The sequence below is a fragment of the Phoca vitulina genome, unplaced genomic scaffold (genome assembly GCF_004348235.1).
Source record: "Phoca vitulina isolate PV1807 unplaced genomic scaffold, GSC_HSeal_1.0 scaffold8, whole genome shotgun sequence".
NCBI classification, from domain to species: domain Eukaryota; kingdom Metazoa; phylum Chordata; class Mammalia; order Carnivora; family Phocidae; genus Phoca; species Phoca vitulina.
In genome coordinates this window covers 56,200,709-56,224,908 of record NW_022589711.1, presented here as the reverse complement: position 1 = coordinate 56,224,908, position 24,200 = coordinate 56,200,709, and the positions used below count along the sequence as shown (strand labels likewise).

The 24,200-nt window shown below is 42.7% G+C and overlaps 1 protein-coding gene across 1 annotated transcript in view; it reads left to right on the top strand.

Annotated features, from left to right (window-relative positions):
• Positions 1-21,191, top strand: part of RTP4 (receptor transporter protein 4) — a 76,646-nt gene extending 55,455 nt beyond the window's left edge. Inside the window, exons 4-5 of the transcript XR_004299817.1 lie at positions 18,593-18,735; positions 20,618-21,191. The gene's annotated coding sequence lies outside the window, so the exon portion shown is untranslated. The remainder of the gene's footprint in view (positions 1-18,592; positions 18,736-20,617) is intronic.
• The last annotated feature ends 3,009 nt before the right edge of the window (positions 21,192-24,200 follow it).

Here is a 24,200-nt window from a genome sequence, read left to right as displayed (position 1 = left end):
TGGACTCTGAGAAACAAACTGAGGGTTTCAGAGGGGAGGAGGGTGGGGGGATGGGTTAGCCCGGTGATGGGTATTAGGAGGGCACGTATTGCATGGAGCACTGGGTGTTATACGCAAACAATGAGTCATGGAACACTACATCAAAAACTAATAATGTAATGTATGGTGACTAACATAACATAATAAAATAAAATTAATAATAAAAAAATGGAGTCAATGGAACCCCATTATTAAATGAGAAGTATTTTATTTCTCTTCTGCTCAGTCTTGATCCCTGCCAGAATCATGTCAGTCTTGTGCCCCAGACTGTCAATTCAGTGGTTTCCACCCCCAACCCCAACCAAACGAACACACACATAACTCTGAAAGAATATCCACTTGTCAGCAGTGATTTGCCCCTGAGGACACACAGACAAGGTCTAATTCATCTTTTATGAGAGGCTTTTCTCTATTTCAAGATAATTACCATGTCTTTCACAAACCTATTCTCTTAGATAAACATTCAAGCTGGCTTAATAAAATGTTACCTGGGGCTGCCTGGGTGGCTGAGTTGGTTAAGCATCTGACTCTTGGTTTGGCCTCAAGTTGTGATCTCAGGGTTGTGAGATCGAGCCCGGAGTTGGGCTCTGAGCTCAGCCCAGAGTCTGCTTGAGATTCTCTCTCCCTCTCCCTCTGCCCCTCCTGCTTGTGCACACACTCTCTCTCTGAAATAAATAAATAAATCTTAAAAAAAAAAAAATTACCTAACAAATGTCACTTGACCAATGCAAAAAAGATAGGAAAAACATTCATACTCACACCTATTATTTTTATTCTAGATATTTCAGTTTGCACCCAACAGAAATCCAAATGGTTGGACAAAGAATATGGATAACTATGGGATATTGAACATAAAGTGTTAAGTCATTAATCTGCTTCTATTTCTTTTTTTTTTTTTTTAAGATTTTATTTATTTATTTGACAGAGAGATAGAGAGAGAACACAAGCAGGCAGAGAAGCAGGCAGAGAAGCAGGCAGAGGGAGAGGGAGAAGCAGGCACCCCGCAGAGCAGGGAGCCCGATGCGGGACTCGATCCCAGGACCTTGGGATCATGACCTGAGCCGAAGGCAGCCGCTTAACCAACGGAGCCACCCAGGCGCCCTTCTATTTCTTTTCTTTTGTGTCCAGTACATAGTCAAAAAGGACAAGGAGTAAAGAAGACTGTGGAAACAGGTCCTATTTTAATCTAATAATTATTTTCCTAGCTAGACAAGTCCTACAAAACCACATGATAAATATTTATTAACACCCACTAACATTTAGTAATCATCTACTGTATGTCAGTCACCATTTATCAGACATCTAGAAAACCCTTGGTAAAAGCCTATTGGGTGAATACTAAGTATTACTTATTACTCTGGAGGTGATTCCTGCACTGAGTAGGAACTGGACTTAAATTTCTAAAATACCTTCCCAACATGGGAATATAAAAACCTGTTTATAAGTATGGGCATCTGAGCATGGGATGGGGCCTTTTACTGGGATTAGACTCAAAAGGAGTAAAAAATGGAAGCGGGGATATATTTTTCTTCCTTCCTCTGGAGGAAAACCAATGTAGGGTGGAGCAAATAGGCCAAGTCCTCTCGGGGGAGCTGAGGAATGTAAAGAATTATCAGAGTTCTTTCACAAAAAAATCACCCTCCAGGTTTAGCCTGATTCCGAAGTCAAGAAAGCATGAGATCGGTTTCCTTTCGCCCCAGGCTTGGCACTTGAACTGACTCAGGCAAGGAGAAAAGTTAGATCAGTTCTTAATCTTAAGAAGTTTGCCATCAGCAGGTTGGTACAAAGATGGATTTGAGGTAATCAGCTTATTTCTTGGCTTAGGCTTGTACTGGCAACATGCAGGTGCACCAGTCCCTCCTCAAAATCTCATGAGATTATTTATGTCAACTCTCTGAGTCTCAGTTTCCCCGTCTGTTTCATGATAATGATGATATTGTTTGCGGGGCACCATAAGGACTAAGTGATACCACTTAGGTAATTTGCCAAATACAGTGCCCGTCACCTGGCTAGAACCCAATACTTGCCTCATACCATCACATCGAGGAGAATTGAGATACATTTTATTATTTAAAGATTTTATGTATTTATTTGAGAGAGAGCAAGAGGAGAGAGAGCACGAGTGGGGTTAGGGGCAGGGGGAGAAGCAGGCTCTCCGCTGGGCAGGGAGCCTGATGCGGGGCTCGATCCTAGGACTCCAGGATCATGACTGAGCCGAAGGGAGACACTTAACAGACTGAGCCACCCAGGCGCCCCTGAAATATTTTTTTTAAAAATTACACATTTTGTGAGAGAAGTTTGACAAGAAAGATAGGAAACTATTAGTTATTAACATTTTCTCCAATCAGTTTCTAAGTTCCTTAAGGTATTCATCCCAAAATTGGTGGGAAGAAGCTCAAAGGAGACAGCACATAGGAAAGCCTTTGCAAACTCTTAAGTACCCCCCACATATGAAGGACCATCTTAGGCCCGAGGGGGCCTGCTCACTGGCTCTGCAGCAAGGGTGCTGGTCTCCTGAGGCCAGCATCACTGTGTGGAAAAGGCCTTCATTTTCAGCCCTACGTGCCTGTTAATGATGACCACAAGTGAAGCGGAAGTGAGGAGGTTTTCCACCATCGTGCCTTTTTCTAACACCGGTTTGTGAAACCTATGGCTGTTCTGCTTCTGGGAGTTTGGGTCCCAGAAGCTCGTCATAGACAAGGTCACTCCAGTGAACCTCTGCTCATCTCCAGCCGGCGTGACTCTGACTTCCCAAGAGGAGATAAGTGACTGATAAGCCCACAGAGAGGGCAGGGAGACACTTCTCATTGACAACGTGGGGCTGACGACAGAGCACTGGTCAGAAGGGCAGGATGCAAGCGGCCTTGTTGCCCCTTTAGCTGCTGCCACTCTAATTGCTCCCTGGTACTGTCATGGGGCAGGGTGATGATGATCCATCTCACCAAAGACCATTCTGAAGCTTTTTTTAGGGGTGTTTCTGGGAGGAGCAGAGGCAAATCCTGCCAGAGCTTTCTGATACCACCAACTCTATCAAGTGTGCCTTCTTGACCAGAGCCCTCAAGCTGCAGCTCAGCCTCCACTTAAAGGTAAACCTGCAAGAGAAACTGCTTCTAAATGGACTCATTTCAGCTTTTCCTTTCAATAAATAAGTAAATAAATACATAAATAAATACATACATAAATAAAATAAATACATAAATAAAATAAAATAAAATAAAAATAAAAAATAAAAAGACACCCCCCCCCCATATATATATATTTATTTATTTCTAACTATTATGCTTCCAGGGCACTAAGTAATTCTCAAACTTCAACATACATCAAAATCACCTGAAAAATCTATAACTGTGCAGGAACCCCCTCCCTCCACCATCACCACCATCGCACCTCACAGACCCAATGGGCTCAGGGACCTGTGTTTTAACCAGTTTCTCAGGTGATTCCTATGTAGATGATTCTTGCATCACACTTTGAAATACCCTATTCTGGGGGTTAAAAATTCAATACAGGAACTATTTCATAGAGTGTTAAGACCTAAAGAGACTTTAAGGATATCTAGAACAACCTTTCATTTTACAAACAAGACAGTATCATATAGTGGGTAAAAGCACAGACTCTAGCAAACAGTCAGAGTTCAAATCCTCGCTTGGCCTCTTACAAGCTGATTTTGGGCAAGTTACTTAAATTCTCTATGCTTCAGTTTTTCCATCTATGAAATGGAGATAATATGAAATGGGATGATATCTACATCACAAAAAGTTTTGCAAGGCTTAAATAAATTAGTAGGGAAACCATTGAGAAAGTGCCTAGCACGTAATAAGCATTTGAAAAATATTATTTGCATCATTCAGGATTCCAAAAAGCAGAACTGCTTCATGTGGTATAGAATAAGAAATATATTACAAGGATTGAACTGTACACAATTGTGTGAGCTGATTATGTTGGCTATTTAAGTCTATAATTTCTACATTTGGCGTTGGCCCTGAAGTCAGCAGGATTAGAAATATAGAAGGAAATAGACATAAAGTAGAGATACCAAGAACAGAGTAGAACCTGTAATAATTACCTGGAATAGTCTCTGTCCCTCACCTCCTTCAATCTCAATGATGCTGCTGATGTACAAGATGAGCTGGCTCTTCACACCACAAAGTGCACTTGGCCCACTTAGCCCAAGACTCAGAGAAGTTGAAGAAGGAGATCTTGCAGAAGCTGGAGGATATGAAGGCCCAACTGTAACCCATAACAATCAAGTAAGCTTTTAGACTGGTGACAACAGTGCCTGCCCTCACCGACTTTCAGAGTGCAAAAATATAAAATGATTCTCCTTCATGTCCCTCTTCCAAAGCTCACATGACCCTAATTTGCAACACTGACTTGTGACCAACTGTAACTTGAAACCATATAGAGAAGAGAATTCTAGGATTTGCAGTTCCAGTTTAGCGGAACTGATACAGTACAAGACCACCACATTATCAGTTTCTCTTACTACTCATCACAAAACTGCTACAGAGATGGAAAGTAATTTATTCAAAGTCACACAGCAAATTTGAAGGAGAAGATTTACAAGGGCCTGGACATATTCTTTTCTATATGTGCTATTCAAGCCTCTTGGTTATCACAATGATCTTAAGAAGCTGTCCATTTGAATGGCCTCTGGACCTACAGACAGAAGACCTGAGGGGTGATGGATCTATTTCAATAATACATTAACTGTAGGTCTGCTAGGTGTCAGGTATGCCCCCCTTGGGAGAGGAGTCCTTGCCCTCAAACCGCTCACAGAGAAGACAAGTGCATCAGTTAGTACAATAAAAGCTAGAGAGACACAGCCTTCCAGAGAGAGACAATGGCAATGTTTGGCTACAGCTTGATGAAAAATGGGTTATCAAGATAATGTCGGGACCTTTGGCCTAAGAGGCAAAATTCATCACATCTAATTCTTACCTCTCCATTCTTATCCCTTGGTACTCTGCCCTGGTGAAGCAGGATATACGGTTTTTCTGAAACTGAGGGGTTTCCCAGGCTGCAGGACTTCCAGAGCTGAAACTGGAAAGGGTGTGGCAAACTGGGATAAGTTGGTCACCTCAAGGCCCAACAAAATAGAGGGACTTAATGAAGAGAAACCGCAAGTCAGTAAGCAGAACCAGCTAAATACAGTATAATATTCTTTTGGCTATTATGGTGGACTTAAAAAAAAGGTACCAACCCTGCAGCTCTCAGCCTAACAAGTCCAAGCACCACTCATAAGCAATAAACAAACCAATTAAAGAAGGCATGTGGACTCTCCAGTCACCCTCAACCTTCCTCAAAAGTTTCTGAACTTCTTTTCCACTCAGATTCCCAAATTCTTTTACCTCTTGTTTGTTCTCCTCAGATGTATCAAAGACCGTTGGACCTGGTTTCTGTTGGGTCTCTGTGGCTTTTACTTTGGGTCTTTCACTGACTTTGGCTTCACTGTTGCCTTCGTGATTCTTTCCAATTAAGAACTATGAGAGGACACTCACACTCAAAGCACCCAGCACCACCAAGATGGAAAGACCTTGAGTAGAAAAGAAAGTACTGGAGTTCATGTTTGGTTGCCAGTGCTGAGATGAGATGGTCACTTAAGAAATTCTCCAGCTCTTTGGATGGAAAGTTTAAAATAAGCAGGAGTGCCTATCAAGACCCTTAGTTTTCACCATACAAACATCATATCAGATGAATCACCTTCCGGATCTACCAACCAGGGTCTTTGTTTGGCTTGCACAACTAAAATTAGCAGCCCATTCATAATCCATAATGGCTGGGGAATTATCTCATACACATAGGACAAAGGAGAGGGATCCGAAGAGGGGCCTCTTCCCTAAGTCTCATCCATGAGATTCTTCTCGTTAAAGGCACTCTCAAGCGTCCAATTTACTGCAATTATAGCAATCAAAAAAGCATTCATCCTCCTTCCGCACCTGACAAGCCAGCTCATGCATTCTCCCCAACAGTGGTGGGGAGGATGTTAATGCAGCTCCCATCCCCCTGGTTCCAGCTATAGCCATCAGTGCCACTCCTACTCCCACCCTTACAGCAGGAGTTGGTTCACAGGCCAAGGGGCTCAGTCATGTTGACACCACCTGGTAGACCTGTAGCTGCCCAGACCCACATGGGCTCACTGGCTCTCCAGGGAAAGAGGGCAATTAACTTTTGATACTGGCTTATATATCTGTACCCCCCAAAGGCTGGATGGAAGAGAAGTGATTATAGATAACCTCTTCCATTTTGTAAGTTTCTAAGGCTGATTAAGGAGTTCCTGCTGTGAAAACAGGTGCAGGTGTAGCACCATGGAGAAGCTAGGGCTTGTCTGATTGCTTCATTGTGCTAGCCTTCATGGCATTTGAATGGGCGCTTTGTGAGTACACAGTCTCCCCAGATTGCAGGGAACGGCTGCTGCTGGTGGTGGGTGGGGGTCTGTTGATTAAAGGCCCATTAACAAAGCACAAATAACTTTCAACTTCCTCTTCTCACCTGCTTCTTTGTTTTCCTCTAAAGGCTCTTGGGAGATCTGAAAATGTTATTTAATTATTCCAACCCCCATGCTGCTGCTACTACGACTCCTTCCAGAGCATGCCTTCTCCAGCAGGGCATCTTTTTTTTTTTTTTTTTTAAGATTTTTATTTATTTGCCAGAGAAAGACACAGCGAGAGAAGGGAACACAAGCAGGGGGAATGGGAGAGGGAGAAGCAGGCTTCCTGCCGAGCAGGGAGCCCAAAGCAGGGCTCGATCCCAGGACCCTGGGATCATGACCCGAGCCCAAGGCAGATGCTTAACGTCTGAGCTACCTAGCTGCCCCCGCCCCAGCAAGGCATCTTTAACATTCTTGTGAACTGCTCCAGGCTTACCAATGGATGTAAGAAGTCTGTAGCCGCTCCAGTCAAGCTGGTATTGACTCATCTATAGGCACTACCTCTGTGTTCCTCCCCTGAAGCCTTGACTGCCCCACCTGTGACATGCTTCTGACCGCCTTCAAGGCCACTGACCACAGTCCTTAGGTTATTTATTACTCACCATGTTTCCCTCAGTTCCTGCCAAGGGTATTTGGAAAACAATATGCAGATCTTTGTTTGTTGTTTTAAGGATGATCACTGAGCCCAATGGAACATTCTCGTAACCTTTTCTCAGCCTCCGCATCTTTAAATGGGGATAATGGGGATAATGAGACTTCTAAAGCATTATTATGAGTTCCCAATGAGATAGCATTTGCAGAATACCAAGTGTTCAGTTGAGTGTGTGCTCAATTAAGGTGTATTATTATTTCATGATTGTTTCTGTCATGTCAATTGTCGAGTTATTTTTAATAACTTCCATTATTATTATTTCATGATTGTTTCTGTCATGTAAATTATCGAGTTATTTTTAATAACATTCCAGAGAACATCTTGCTATCTCCCAATCTGACAATATGTTCTCCTAGAGCTGGACACTTCTGGATTTTCTATTTGTCCACACAATTTACCAGGCATCTAGAATCCAGAAAGAGCTGGGAGCATCAGACTGGAGTCTTGACATTGCCAATTATACCACATTCCTCTCTCTGGTTGTCTTTCAATTGTCCTTTTGTCTCCTCTGTGCCATTACTCTTCCTCTCCTCCTTAAATACCTGCCCTCTTACCTTGGCCCCACCTATTGCAATTCCCCTCCTCCTCCAGGCTCAAATCAAATGCCCACCTTCCGTGAATCCCTCCACCGGTTGTCCCAGCCTATACCAGCCTCTTCTCCCAGATTGCTAATCCCTTCATGGTAGCACCACAAAGCCTAGTAAGCTATTGCTTTTTAAAAGCCTCACATTAATATAGAAAACAATGCAACCTTCCTTATCTTTTTGCAACCCTCTTTCCCCTACTGTGCTTCCTACATTTATGTAGCCCTTGAGGGCAGAGGTTGGCAATCAATGGTCCCGTGGCCAAATCTGCCCTGCTTTCTCTTTCTGTCTGGCCTAGAGCTAAGACATTTTTTTTTAAATGGTTGAAAACATCAAAAGAAGAATAATATTTCATGACATGAAAATTACATGAGGTTTAAATTCCAGCATCTATAAACAAAGCTTTATGAGAACACAGCCATACCCATTTTTTTTTTTTTTAATGTATTGTCTACAATTGCTTTCACACTACAATGGTGGGCTTGAGTGGCTGCAAGAGACTATATGACACACAAAGTTTGAATTATTTACTATCTGACCCTTTACAGAAAGAGGTTGCTGACCCTTGCTTTAAAGCGCAAAAAACCTTCACTTGTGCACGTTCATTTGGTTCCCAGATTATGCCTATGGTAACAACTCCATTTTCAGAAGCTCAGAAAAGTGGAGGCATGCATCCAAGCCTGCACACCTTAGAGGTGGCAGAGCTGGTGGTGTCCAGCCCACTGTCCTGACCATGCCTACACCTGCACTGCTCTTCAAGATAGACATCATGGAGGTACCTCCTTTGCCTGTAATCTATTCTCTATCACATTTCTCACTTAGCATCTCTGAGGAGCTTCCTTAGGAAATCTGGGTGTGTGGAAATGTGAGCTTGCATCAGTGGCTCCCCAGACTCCTTGAAATGGGGTGCAGTTATTAGCAAATGAAACTCATCGGTAACCAGTAAATGGCCTCTGTTCTTGGGTGGTGTTGGAGCTGGGTAAGCTGTATCCTACCAACCATAACTCCTTCCTTGGCTGACTCTGGTAAGGTTTAATTAGAGGGAGGCAACATGTTGCTGGTGACCCCTGATTGCCAGCCAAATGTACAAATGAGCAGCAGCTTTGGGGGGGACAGTTGGAGATCCTGGCCCCCATCCAAGCCATTCTCAGGCAGCTGACTGCCTGCCCAACCCCCTTCCCAAATCTCCTGCTGTCCTCTCTCTTCTCTTGAACTCCTGTGGTGGGTGCTCACTGGTTGTCTTTAGTGTCTCCCTCACTGGTCCTTGGTTTGGGGCCACACTCTTTCTTTAGGGATCTGTCTTATGCTTTCCCAGGAGTTGGGTGATTTAAGGTGAGTTACTTGCCCTCACCAAACTCATCTGTTAAATGGGGATAATACCTTTATATTCAGCATCATTGATATGATCACACGTGATAATTTATATAAAGTACACTTAGCACAGTTGCCTGGTTTACTGGCCAGACTCGGTAAGTGATAGCACAGTAGTGTTACTGTGTCTTTATTTGGAGTCTCAACAAAGGTGGGCACAAGCCTTTTCTTAGGAGTCTGTTTCTTCTCCCAGGAGCTTTCTGATGTGGGTATAACCCTCCCTCTATCCTTGCCCTCCAGTTCTCAAGTTCCCCCAAATTTTCTCATAGCTCACTTGTCAGGAACGCCAGGAATGTCTGTTGATATGACTCCTGCCCTGGAGAGGGGGTGGTGGTTCTGAATCAGAGCTGAAACCTCCCATTGGGAATGCCAGGTTCCACAGGATGCCCTCCCTGGCCACAGGGGCCACTGACCAGGTCTTGCTCCCTCCCACAGACCAGGATTCCCAGGTTCTCATTGGGAAGTTCTTTCCTGAGGCTTTATGGAGTGCCCATGAGTGGAGTCAAAATGACCCACTACCTCTGTGGAGACTCCCATTTGGGTAATGGGTAATGTGTTAGTCAGAATTCTCCCCCCAAAAAACCCAATAGGACAATATCTATATCTATATCTATCTATCTATCTATCTATCTATCTATCTATCTATCTATCTATCATCTATCTATCTATCTATCTATCTATCCAGAGAGAGAGAGAGAGAGAGAGAAAGAAAGAAATAGATTTATTACAAGGAGTTGGCTCGCACAGTTATGGAGGCTGGTGAGTCCAAATTCTACAGTGTGGATCAGCAGGTTCAAGACCCAGGAGAGCTGATAGTGCAGATGAACTCTGAAGGTAGTTTGATAGAAAATTCCCTCTTGCTGTAGGAGACTGGTCTTTCTGTGCTACACAGACTTTCAAGTGATTGGGTGAGACCCACCCACATTATGGAGAGCAATCTGCTTACTCAAAGTTCACTGATTAATTGTTCAACTCATCCAAAAACACCTGCCAAGTTGACATAAAATTAACCACCTCAGATAGCGTGCATAAATACTCTTTCCATTGTCTTTCTTGGACAATTCCTATTTTGTTTTTCTTTCTAAACAAGTGTATTTTAGGAGGTAAAGCAGTTGGAGAGCCACATGATGTTATTTCTCTGTTCAGAGTGGTCGGATAAAAGTAATACTCCCTCTTGGGGGGTAAAACTGTCTCAACTGCAGAAAGCATTTTTCCGTCCACACTCTCATTGGCATGGGCCAAAAGTCAACTGGTCTAATGCACTCATTTTTCAGAGAGGGAAACTGAGGCTTGGATAAAAGAGGAAGTTTGGCCAAGGTTATCTCACACAGTACATTTGTTGGCGATCCAGGACAGCTGAGATAGGTATACTGGAGCCCAGCCCAGGGTTTTCCCCCTGCTTATCTAAGGTTTGTACAGTCGGCATGGAATGAAGCCAAAATTTGAGCAGCTACTTTGAGTGGGTTTGGGATTCTTTCAGTCAAGGGTCTCTAAGAAAAAATTGGGAAAGCCTTTAATATTTAATGGTTAGCTCACCCACCTAGGTTATCTCTGATTCTCCTTGTATTTGACCAGGCTATTTGACAGCTCTGTACAGATAGAAATGAAGTTGTAGAATGTGGATAGTAATGCAAATAATTCCTGTCCACAGAAATGCAAATTTAGTCTAATGGGATGCAATTGATTATTGTGAGCACTTTTGCATCTTTTTATAAATTCATTTCAGCTTTCCATGTTTGACTAAAACTATGTGACCCTGTGAGTTTGTTTTTGGATTCACTGCAACATCTACTGGTTTCCTCATTAATTAATGAATTAAATAAAATCTTTGGCATATATTCATTTTCTATCTGTATGAGAATCATGATTACATCCTCTTTTAAGATGTATCCTTTAATAACTCAGTGTAAACCATGCATACACCTTGTTTTCTCACACTGCACGGTGTTCCCACACCTCACTTAAAGAATAAATTGAAGTTCCTGTGAGCTTCAGAGCATTCTGGGGAATAATAACTCACTTTGCAAAATACTTTAGGGTTTACAAAACACCTTCATTTTTATCATCTCCTTTAATTCCTACAGTCTGCCTGGGAAAGCAGATATCATTCCTATTTCACAAATAGGGAAAATGAAGGCCAGAGAAAATAACATGCTTTATAAAACCAAGATCTTACAGCTATTCGAGGCAGAGCCAGGATGTCAGTATAAATTTTCTTAGTCCTACTCTCATCCTCTTCATTAGGCCACATCTTCTTTCTTGATAAAAAATACCATGGACCCCACCTGGCAGCAGGATCCCCGCATGGGAGAGCTGCCGTTTCAGAAAAAAAGGGCCAAGAATTTGGATATAATGAAGTTCTGAGAAGACACATGTCCATCTCCAGGGATGTTATTCAGTTCCCTTTTTCATTTTTCCCCTTGAGAACAAAAGCTAGTTTTACATTTTAATGGATTTAATTACTGCATAGAGATCTGAACAGATAGAAAAGGAACAAGCAGTGAGGACACAGTGATGGTCTATTGAGCGCATTTGAATTAATTTGAAGTTTTCATCCCTGTGATTAGTGTAGTTATTAGTGTTAATACTTGAAGTTCATGTTAACAGGGTGTTATTGTGAATTTGAAGGATCAAAACAGGCCTGATTTCCTAGTATTTGTTTACTTGTTAATCAGTCCATTCATAATGGCTATGGTGCTGACATATAAAACACCCCCTGCATTCAACTTCTCAGCTTGACTTAATAAAGGGTAATATTGGGTCTCATTTGGCCAGTGTTTAATGCTAATAGATTGTCCTTGTCTATTTTGGTGACTTCTCCACTGTGGGCATTCTCTCCTTTGTCCTTAGACCACCGTGGAGAGGCAGATAAAGCCTCAGAGCTTCTGGAAACAGCTGAGTTAGAGTTTGGGATACCAGATTTCTGTTGGCTTGAGCTTCTGGAGTGATCCTGGGAAAGCCATGCCACCTCTCTGGGCCTGTTTCCCCTTAATAAAATAAAAGGTTTAGGTGAGATGATCCCAGATTCCTTTCACCTCTATGATTCAGGGAGCAAATCAAAATGGAGAGAGATGACTGCAGAGTTATGGAAATTTTAAACTTCTTATAATTTCCCTTTAGATGGCTTTATCCTAAATTCTGGATGTGCAAATCCTCCTGTGTTGTGTATGTGTACTCTACTTTTTTTTTTTCTTGTGAATTTTGTGATTTTTGAGTGCAAGCACATTTTCAATGACAATATGGGAGTGGCTGGGAATTCAGTGCGCTATGGGCTGGGAATTCAGTGCGATATGGGATGTGGAAATATCGCTCTAGAGAAAGTTTTGCATTTGCTTTTGCTGAGTGCCCCAGAGACATCATGATCCCAGAAACATTTTAATGTAAATCTTGAGGCTTAAGGATTCCTGCAACACATAGATGGCATATTCTTTTACTCTAAATCTCCCCAGGCTGGTGTGGTAGGCTGAATGATGACTGACAAAGATATCCAGGTCCTAATCCCTGCAAATTGTGAATGTTACCTTATGCCAAAAAAGACTCTGTGGATGTGTTTAAATCAGGATCTTGAGATGGGGGAGATTATCCTGGATTATCCAACTGGACCCTGAGTGTGATCACAAGTGTTATTATAAGAGGAGGCAGAAGTAGTTTTGACTACAGAGAGGAGAAGCCCATGTGGCAATGGAAGCAGACATTGGAGTAATGTGCTTTGAAAATAAAGGAAGGGGACAGACAGAGGAAAGCAAGAGATGCAGAACTAGAAGCTAGAAAAAGCAAGGAGACAGATCATTCCCTAGAGCCTCCCGAGGGAGTGCAGTCTTGCTTGAATTGAAACTGACTCCAGAAGTGCAAGAGAAAAAATGTGTGTTATTTTAAAGCCACTAAGTTGTGGTAATTTATTATAGCAGTAATGGGAAACATAGCTGGTTAGCAGAGTTTTTCTATTCCTCTTTGACTGAGGGCAGTACTTCAAAGGTTTTTCCAAGAAAACGACTGGATTTTCCACGAAGGCAATGAAGATGTTGTCAATTCCACCAACAGGCCGGGAAGACATGGGATGACAAGATTCCACAACTCTTATGACTGTAAATCAGCCTTCAGAGGGGGTATAAAAAGACATGGGGTTCTTGATTTTTGAGTCTTTTTTACTAGCCAAATCAATGTCTCCAAATGATATAATATAGTTGTCAGGGGAATTGGGATAGACCTTGGTGTTTTGTATTCCATGTATCTTATAATTTGCCATATGGACAGAAAAAACATCTTGGGCAAAATTTTAAGTTCTATACCTCAATTTTCTCAACTGTAAATGAAACTAGTAATAGTGTTTCTCTTACATTGTCATGGTGAGCCTCCCAATTAGATAGGGCATGTCAAATACCTGGGTGTGTATACACCTTAGCCTTGTGTATAGACTCAGGGTCTCTGGAGGAGCTTGGCCCATGATTCTTGTCCAAGAACTATGCAAAGTGAATTGAATGACTCAAAAAGATTCATAAGAAGTTTTGAAAACTCAAAAAGAAATTCAAAATGAAGTTTTGTTATCTCTAAAGCTCTAGAAAACAGAAGATTCTGTTAATTTTGGAAGGAGAAGGGGCTGGTTTAAAATAGAAGATGCTAATGTGATTGCTATGTTATTCATCCAAGAAACATGTGTCTGCAGGGTGGTACCCTAGGTAAAGCTAGATGCCAAGAGCTATGAGGGAGACAGACATCAACAGCAGCCACAATCCTCCCATTTCTAGAACTGCACTGCTGTAACACTTCACAACATTGCAAGAGGATTCTAGAGGCGTCCTCTGAGGTGGAGCATCCAGGAACTACTTACCAGCATTTTACAGATGGGGAAACTGACCTTCAGGTTTAATAAAGTCAAACAAAGTTGGCTCTCAACCCCATGTGCTAATTCAAGGCCACTGATACTTTATCACAGCTAAGATGAGACCCCTGATCTCAAAGGGCTTAGAGACGAGAGGGCAAGAGGAGAGAGCACTACAAGGTAAATGTGACCACCACCAGGTATAAAGGGAGAAACAAATAAGATCTTTGGGAGGTTAGGAAGGCTGTGATATGGAGTAGGGTGGGGGTACCTGATAATCAAAACACAGGAAGACACAGTGGTGGAACATTAAAACATACACATTTCAAAATTCTTCACCTTGAAAAATAAAAACCAAGAACCCAACAACAATACAAATGGTTTCTGACCAGGTCAACATGATGCACTACACTTCTCCATTGCACAAGCAATTCTTTTTCTTTTTTTTTTAAAGATTTTATTTATTTATTTGACAGAGAGAGACACAGCGAGAGAGGGAACACAAGCAGGGGGAGTGGAAGAGGGAGAAGCAGACTCCCCGCTGAGCAGGGAGCCCGATGCGGGGCTGGATCCCAAGACGCTGGGATCATGACCTGAGCCAAAGACAGATGCTTAACGACTGAGCCACCCAGGCGCCCCTCCACAAGCCATTCTTATGTGCCTACCATATGTGTGGGATTGATCACAGTGAACAGGAAGTGATGACATACCACAGAACCAGCCTGACTTAGGGGAAGGAGACCTGCACTCCAGCCCTCACAACGACTGTGGCCGCCGGTGGTCTGTTTCCTCTTTGGCTTGAGTTTTTTCCTGCATACATCGGGAATCTAAACTTCACTTACTACTCTGACATTCTAAATTTGAATAAGGAGGATGTTTATGTACTCTGTTGTCTTTACTTTCACTAGTCATTCTCTCTTTCGTCTTAAATCATTTGCCTTCTCTCTTTTCCTCATTTCTTTCTCCTCCTTCTTTTGGGATGGCTCCTTCCCTGCCCTCCCTCATGGTTATTCTCCTTCTCACGTTCAGTGTCTGCATATTTTCTTCCTCATTACCTAAGTACATGTAAATTGGCCACATTGCTGATGCGGAAGCAATTTTTAAAATTGGTTAAAATGTGCCAACGTCAAACATGACGAATTCTTCCACTTTTGGACTCCTCATGATTTTAATCATCCCAAATCAGCCATTTAAGAAATGACAGCATAAGGACCAAATTCCCTTAGCATCATTTTTGTTGTTGTGTTTTGTCCTTTGATTGTGTGTGTGTGTGTGTGTGTGTGTGTGTGTGTGTTGTGTTCACCGAAGTTGTTAGTGGGTTTGGACATTATTTAAGTATAACATTGAGCACTTGCTGTGTATAGCACTGGCTTGGTATGTGGATAAGGGGGAGATAAAAAAAGGAACAACATCTAGTCTGCAGTCAAAATGGAACTTAGGGACGTGGTGAACGAGAGCATGGAGGCATATTAGAAGTAAAGAGGGAAGCCTTGGCTCTATTATGCTGGTATTTTGGCCCAAGACCCAGGAATGCCTGACTCTTGTCTTCAGCACAGGGTTCTTGGGTGTTGTTGAGCACACAGTAAACTGCAGCCGCATGGCCACAAAACTGCCACCTTGTTTACCACTGAGGCTATGGCCTGATAATCCCTGATAAGGAGTTTTCTGTTAAACGCTGATTTGGAGGACATCAGTTAGGCTTATTAACTGCCTTTCTAAGCACCAAATCTTTATCCTGGGTCTCATACATTCAGGAATAGCTTTGTTAACAGAAAGAGAGAAAATTGGGCCCAAGAGGGACCTTAAAGACCAACAAAACTGGCCAATCTGGCCTGGGGCCAAAGCTTTACCTGCATTTCAGGCAAAAAAGCAAGAGAGAACACAGCACACGGTGCTGCTTGTTTAAGGTACAGTAAGCCAGGCCACAAGTAAACTGGACTCATTAAATGTCCTGACTCTGAAAATCAGGGTCTCCTGTCTTTGGGAAGGGGAGTAACTAGAGAGGGGGTTTTTCCCACTCCCAAAGAGCAGGTAGCATTCCATCAGTGCCGGAGTCACTGATCTGATATAGCTTCAGTAAGGCTAGAGGAGGAAAAAGAATATCCCCCCGCTACAACAGGACCTTGGCTAAGAGACATTGCTAATGAAGTGGACTGATTCAAGAGGAGGAGTGGGCTCAACCCCACTTCAGGCTATATGAGCAAGTTTAGAGAAGTGGGGCAAAGAGTTGTATCTGGAGAACACGGTGAGTTACATTTTGATTTCTGAGTAAATGCTCCAATGAGCAAAGTGCCTTACCTAAACTATGCTGCAGCACCAAGGTACGAATGGTCTTCTGACTCCAGGTCTGGGTTTCCTCTCATTTCACCACTGCGACAGGGTAATAGGCACCCATCTAGGCAATTGGTAGCAGCAGGAATGAAGCAGGTAGGCAGAGTACCTGGGAACAGTCTGACCATGAAAGATAGAATCCCTGCCCTTGGGGAGAGGGCAAGGCAGAGGAAAATGGAAAAAAGCATAGCAAGGGCTTTGGAGTAAAATGATGGCTTGAAGACTGGGTTTGTCCCCTCACTAGCTCCGTTCTTCTGGGCAAGTTATTTAACTTCCCTGATCCTCAGTTTCCTCATCTGTAAAGCCAAGATAGCAATACCTACTTTAAAGTGTCCGTCTAAGGACAAGATGGAATAATCTACGTAAACAGCATTTGAACACAGTATGTGCTAGTGAAAAGTGCCATTACTCTTGGTGTCATTCGTTAACTGCTACAATATAAAATATACCAATTACCTGCTATACAACAGTGATTTCTAAACCCTCATGTGCATAAAAATCACCTATAGAGTTTACTAAAAAATGCAGATTCTCAGTTCCATCTCCCTTCAAGAGATTCTGACATGGAGCTCTGAAATATGCATTTTTAGCAGGTACCCCCGGTGACTCTGGTGATGTGGTTCAATAGTCACACTTTGAAAAATGTCACATTGGATTGTATTTTAAGTTGAAAATCTGACTTCTCCTGGTTCATGGCTCTCAAAAAAGTCCAGATTATCCTTACACTCTGAAGATTTCCACTTCCTCTTCCTTACCCTCACCTCCAAGCACAGTGGAGGAAGCAGTAAGCTGCTTCTGTTATTAGCACCACCTTTGGGTAATATTCCCTAGAGCAGAGGCTCTTGACTTTGGCAGCATATTTCAATTACATGGAGAGCCCTCAACCATCCTGATGTCCAGGCCACACCCCAGACCAACTAAGTCAGATGTCTGGGTGGTCTTTGGCATGGGGTTTTTGGAAGCTTGCCAGGGGATTTCAGTGTATAGCTAAGTTGAGAACCACTTCTCTAGATCCTCTGTCCCATCTTCCCTTCAAATCTTTTTCACCTAGTTTCCATCCCATGCCTTCTATTTGGATATTTCCCTTCTTTCAAAATTTTTGGCTGGATTCATCAGCAGATTTTCTGGTTTTCTGGTCATTCTTCCTGATCCACTGATGTCTCTTACTTGGCTCTATTTGGCATTAATGTCCAACCCACCACTCTGTCCAAACTTGCAGGACATAACACTGTAGCCCTCAGATAACATTACTTTGTCTTGAGACTGGGGGAAGTAGATAGAATCATGCCACTGACTTTCAAACTTTGCCATTTTCTCCCACTAGAGTGTTTTCCCAACCCCTGCCTATTTATTCTGCCAGAGCTCATGCAAAACCCTCCTCCTCTGGAAGGCCACCTCTGACCTTCCCAGGTCGAGGTAGAAAGATTCCTTATTCTTCACTCCTCTAATAGCATTGATATCATGTATTATAATGTCCTATATATATAAGGAGAGAGGAGGATGTTATAGTGATGATAGTCATCAGAACTTCTTCTGGGAAGGAAACCACTTATTTGGAAAAATTGTGAGTGCTTAGGGCAGAAGTTTATACTGAGAGGGATGTAAAACAGGTCAGAACTACCTTGCTCAAATGTAAGAGCAACTGTTTAATATCCCAGAGAGAAAAGAGGAGGTCATCAACTCTGTGATATGACCCACACCATGATTTCCTTAAAATCCTGAGTAGAATCTATAAGTCATTATGAAATATTTGGTAAGAGTAGATTTCTCAGGGTACTGCTAAAGGGCCTACGTCCAGGGGATTGAGGAAAAGACAGGCTACATACATACATGGCCCTGGCATAGAGACAAGAAATAAGCAGAAGATTCTAATGGAAATTTTAGGAAGAGTTTTGGAATATCACAGGTCATGGAAAATGGGTGGAGGCCAGGTTTGACCAGACTCCAACGGGCACAGTAATCTTATCTGCTATCTGGATTCTATCTGAGCATCCTCTCTGCCCACTAAACTGGGAGTTTTCTCTGATGGCAGGGCCTATCTTCATTGCAGCTGAGTTTCCCTAGTGCCTGGCACAATTCTTGGCCTGTGGGATGCTCTAAATAAGTGTCTGGAGAATGAACAATATGGAAAGCACATTAATATAGGCTTTTTCTTAAGGTCAAAGGGAGCACCAAAGAATTTGTCCTATCTGTGGCTATTTTGTGGTTCAGACAGAATTCTCTTTCATTCACCACTTAGATGCTACTGAACTTGTTTCTCCAAATTCGGTTGCTCAAAATTTGATTAATTTGAGCTCAAAATGACATTTCAAAATCCCCTATTCCCAAGCACATAGCTCATCAAAAATGCCTCCCACTATTTACAGTTTTGCTTCATTGAAATATGATGATGCCAGGCAGACAGCGATGTGTATTCAGTGGAATTTAATTTTCCTGATCACTGGCTCCATCGATCAGTCTGTTTACAAAGGGCTGATGCAAGCATCAATTCATCTCTTATGGACGATGGGTAAGCTGCTCCTATTATTTCTTGCATGTGAAAGGGGTTGTTAGACTCTAATGCTGGGATTCTGGAGGATCACTTTATTATTGCTGTTTTAGGCTTTATTGAGTTCCTATCATGGGCCAGGAGTTTTTACTGTTTTCATGTTTAATTTTTACAATTGACATTTTGTGGGTGCAGAATCTGAGACCTGGAGAAGTTGGGAGGAATTGTCTCTGCTTACAGAGCTAGTGATATATAGAGCCAGGATTCAAACACAGTTCTTTTGATTCCAAAAGTGAGTAACATCTGTTTTGTTAGATTTTCTTCTTAAGGGTTGTCTTGGGGCTTAAGCAGGAGAGGTAGAGAGAGGTGATTGAGAAAGGAATCCAAAACAAGCTGAAGGGGATGAAGAGTGACTGTGGTTTATTATTCAACATACTCACTGTTAGTCCCTCCTGTGATCCCAATTGTGCCTGTATAGACATTTGTCACTGCAGCCGGAAGGTCATACTTGGCTATGGATATGTCTCTCCCAGGTGATGTGAGCTCCTGGCAGGTGCATGCCTAGCAAGTATACTTAGTGTGGCACCCAGAACCAGAGGAGCAAGAAGCAAATGCAGTGCTAGAGAGGAAGTCTCTCTCTCTTTTTAAAAAAAGATTTTATTTACTTATTTATTATAGAGAGAGAGAGAATTTGAGCAAGCAAGTGTGTGTGTGGGGAAGTAGCAGAGGAGGAGGCAGAGGGAAGGGGAAAGAATCTCAATCAAACTCCTCTCTGAGTGTGGAGGCCTATGCGGGACTTGATCCCACAACCCTGAGATCATGAACTGAGCTGAAACCAAGAGTCCGACCCTCAACTGGCTGAGCCACCCAGGTGCCCCTAGAGAGAAAGTCTCTTGAGGGTGGTGCTATACAACTGGAAACCCAGGAAAGGAAGCTTTGTGGATCCTGCAGGAAAGTCACTTTTTTTTTTTTTTAAGATTTTATTTATTTATTTGACAGAGAGAGAGCACAAGTAGGAAAGGTGTCAGGCAGAGGGAGGGGAGAAGCAGGCTCTCTGCCCAGCAGGGATCCCAATGCGGGGCTCGATCCCAGGACCCTGGGATCATGACCTGAGCCAAAGGCAGACGCTTAACTGACTGAGCCACCCAGGTGCCCCAGACAGCCACTTTCTTACTGGGTTTTCCAGAGGGAATGAATGACCTGGACATCTGACTCAAAGGGCAGAAAACCACCTGCCACAGCTCTGTCAAAGTCTGGGACAAGGGCTACTATATCTTTCAAGCTTCAGGAAACTTTCCTTGTTGCTCATAATTGTGTCCCCAGAAATCTGTGACCTTGTAGTTATACTCAATGCATGAAATACATGAAAAATTTCAAAGGGAACTATAGTTTTGATTCTCAGGCAAAGTTTGAGAAAAGGTGAAAACATGCTTCTCTTTTCAGGCAATAATTCTATTTGATATCAAGGACCAAACTGATCAATAATTGCCCTCGGAGCGCCTGGGTGGCTCAGTCATTAAGCGTCTGCCTTAGGTTCAGGTTATGATCCTAAGGTCCTGGGATCGAGCCCCACATCTGGCTCCCTGCTCAGCGGGAGGCCTGTTTCTCCCTCTCCCACTCCCCATGCTTGTGTTCCCTCTCTCGCTGTGTCTCTCCTTGTCAAATAAATAAATAAAATCTTAAAAAAATAATTGCCCTCAAATTCTCTGAAAACTGAATTTTACATTATGAATATTCCCCCCACAGGTGATAAAGCCATCACTTTCTTTATTAGAAAGTCCAGGTGTTTTCATAGACCTTTGGGTTTGTCTGCAGGGCCTGGTTAACAAAGGACAGGATCACATATGAGATGCAGAGCAAACCTGAAGTAGGTGGTGCTGATGCTATTTTTTCCATTTCACAGATGAAGGAACTGAAGTTCAGAGAGGCCATGTGACTTCTCCAAGTTCATGCAGCTATGTAGCGGCAGCACCGGGATCGGGCCGGTGTTCCATTGTCCAGTTCAATGTCATGCTGTGTGTTGAAGCTTGACTAGTGTCAACAGCGTGTGATGGCGGTCATACTTTTTTCATCCAACCTTGAATCACATTCATTCCTCCTAGAAAAAGCAACCATGATAGGGGCAAACTGCTGTTCCAAGTACAGTCCGACTCTACTCTAAATAGAGAAACTTGAGGAAGCCATTCTGCTGGGCAGAAGAAGGTCACAGTAGGTTCAGTGTCTGAAAAACCAATACAGACTTCAACATGCAGGTTGTGAAGCAAAGTCTTAGATAATCTTTCTAATCCTGTTAAGGGCTAACTTCTATTCCCAACTCAGCTGATCAAGTCCAGTAACATTGCAGGTCAGAATAAACACTCCTGGTCAGATATTTCAGTGCTCAGACTAAATGTTTGATTCCTTTTGGATGGCAAGTATCAGAGCTTTAAAATGTGTGTGTGTGTGTGTGTGTGTGTGTGTGCACATCTCTACTATTTTCAAACCCTAGTAATTATAAGTTACATTTTAAAGCAAATATTAAAAGGTTGTTTAGAAATTGATTAATCACCCTGATTGATATTTTATGTTCCAACTGCAAGAGGGAGAGAGGGAGAGAGAGAGGAAGGGATAGAAATATTTGAAAAGAAATGAACAGGTGGAACAGCATATCAACATTGACACACACCATGAATAATTTCTAAAATATGTCAAGTATACTACAGTTTATAAAGCACACACACCAACTACCATCTCTACTGTGATTCTGAACACTACCCTATGTATGAAGTAGGCAGGATAAACATAAATATCAGTATTTAAATAGTGAGGAAACAGAAATATAAAGCCAGATCTAGAGTCCTGTGTAGGAGCCACAGAACTTTCCAGATAACATTCTGTGTGGTCCAGAACTCTCCCCTATGCTGTCATTTCTACACACCTATCAGCCTTTATTACATAATGCTTACCAGTATAAGAAACCTTTAGAAGTGCTTTGTAAAGCTGACTCAGTTAATATCCAGATGTACGTACCCTGATTCAAAAAGCAACTGAACTTTGTCAGTTTTATACAAACCCTCCAAAAGATATTTCATGGTCTGTGTTGGGCAGGGGTATTAATTCCAAAAATAAAATAAAATAAAATAAAAAAGTAAAATAAAACCAACTATTGGCTACATAAATGGTACAGTTTTAAATAATTTGTGCTGCACTTGTACATTAAACACTCTTCAAAATACTTTCTCCCCCACACTGTCTTTTTACCCTCACTAGAGCCCCATGAAGTGGGAGTTATGATCCCCATCTGAAATAGAGGGGCAGCTGAGGCTCTGTCTCTTGGAACTAAGTCACATTTGGACAAGAAGCCATGCTGTTGATGTTGGTAGGTGGCATATGTTGGCGGGAAGCAGGAAGGGGAAAAGTTGGGGGTGGGGAGTGGGTAAGGGAAAACCCAAGGGATACCTTAGAGAACAAAGTCCTGGAAGGAAGGTGAAGGCTTGCTTTCAGCAGCCCTGGGATCAGCTTTCTTTTGCTCTGTGCCTCAGCTTTTACTGGTGTCTATCCTCCTCACTTTCCAGATTTGTACTCCTTCATTGTGAATCCTTTCTGCGTTCAAGAGCCTGTGCCTGCAGATAGTCTCCTCCCAGGGCCCTCGTCATTCTATCTGCACCTGCACCTCGAGCCTGATAAGGAAAGAAGGTGGGTGGGGTAGGAGCTGGGGGACCGGCAGCCATTGTCTCCTGAGGCAGCCTGATGGGATGGAATAATTCACAGGGTTATTATTATTATTAATTCACAGGCTTAAACATTCATGTGTCTTCTTAATCCATGGTGACCACTCTGCTGCATCCATGGCTGGGTACTGGGGCCATCTCATCCAATCAGCATGCCATGGTGCTCGTGTCTTGGGTCAAGGTGAGGTCACAGATCATAGGCCAGGACTTTAGAGTTCCAACCACCACTTGGCAAAATGCCTAGCCTTGTCATTTAATTTTTCACTTCAACCATCATTTACCAAACACTGAAAATGAGCACCATACCAAGAGCTGGGAATGGAAGTAAACTTTTATTTATTTACTTACATTACATTCACTATATGTTAGACACTGTGTAACTGCTTTGTTAACTAATGTAATTGTCAATGCATCAGTAAGAGGGATCACAGATGAGAACACTGAGACATAGAAAGGGTAAGAAACTTGCCTGACATCACACAGTTAGTGACTGGTAGGGCTGGAATGGGAGTCCATGCTGTAGAGCTCCAGAGTGAATGTTCTTAACTGCTGTCTTTCAGAATCTCTGCCTTAAGTATTTTGTCATCTAGAGAACCAGGCAGATATATAGTCATCGTAGATTATAATGGTAGTTGTAACAGAGATATGTGCGAGATACGTGGGGAAAGAGTTTCAACAAGTTGTACTGCTCACCACTTCTCTAGTCTTTGCAGCTGCTATCCTTGACCTTCTTGCACCCTATTCTCACTAGCCCCCTACTGACCTAGTCTCATATCTGAGCCCAAAGGCCAAAATCCTATCACTGAAGGGGGGTGGGAATTTAAGGCTTCCTATGCCAGGAGTGCAGAGCACTTGGCATCGAGACTGCCTGCTTAGGTCCATGCTCCCTAAATGGTCTTTCTGCCTTAATCTTCTGACCAAGCCCCATGCCATATCATTGGTCTGTAAATTTTGCTCCAGGCTTGGCCCCACTTGGCCTCTCTGGAAAGCACACTGAATCTCTCTACTTCAGATGAACAAGTATAGAATCTGGCTATAATGTTTGAGTCCTTATCTAAGACCAAGATTCAATGCACTTTTCTAGCTACTCAAGTAAGTGGTCTTTTTCCCCCTCACTGCTTCAAGGATATTTCTCCAATGCTTGTACATGGAGGATGACCTTCTCTGTGGAAGAGGGCCACTTCTCTGTCAACGGTCATCAGACACTTCCCCACCGGAACTTTTAAACCAACCCTTGAGGTCTTGAACACCTTTAAGACTGAAACTCTGCCTTCTTGCTCTAGTGCCCTCTCCACTTCTGTATCCAAGGTCCAGAGACTGCTGACCGATGTCACCACCATTGCCTGCCTGTGCCAGACACCTCCCTCAGCACTCCCGTTCCCCAATCACATGCCAGGACCACCATCTGTCTCCACATCCTGCACATCCTATGCTTCATTTATCACAGTCCTCTTCTGTCCTCTGTAACTATTCTGCAAGATTATCCTGATGTCTCTTCCAGCAACCTCTGCAATTATCAATAATTTGTCAGCAATCTTCACGCTCAGACTATTTATATTAAAGTCTAGCCATTGGTCTCACCTTCTTTTTTGTTTTTAGATGTTTTGTCTCAAGAAAAACAACATTCTTGACACTTAAGACACTAACATTTTTCACTTAGCTTTTCTCTAGATCCATAAAACAAAATTCCAGTTGTATAATCAAAGGGAGCAGGAGATGGGGGTTTGGTCCCAAAGCACTGTGATCAATATATTTGACATTTATTGAGTGTTTAAG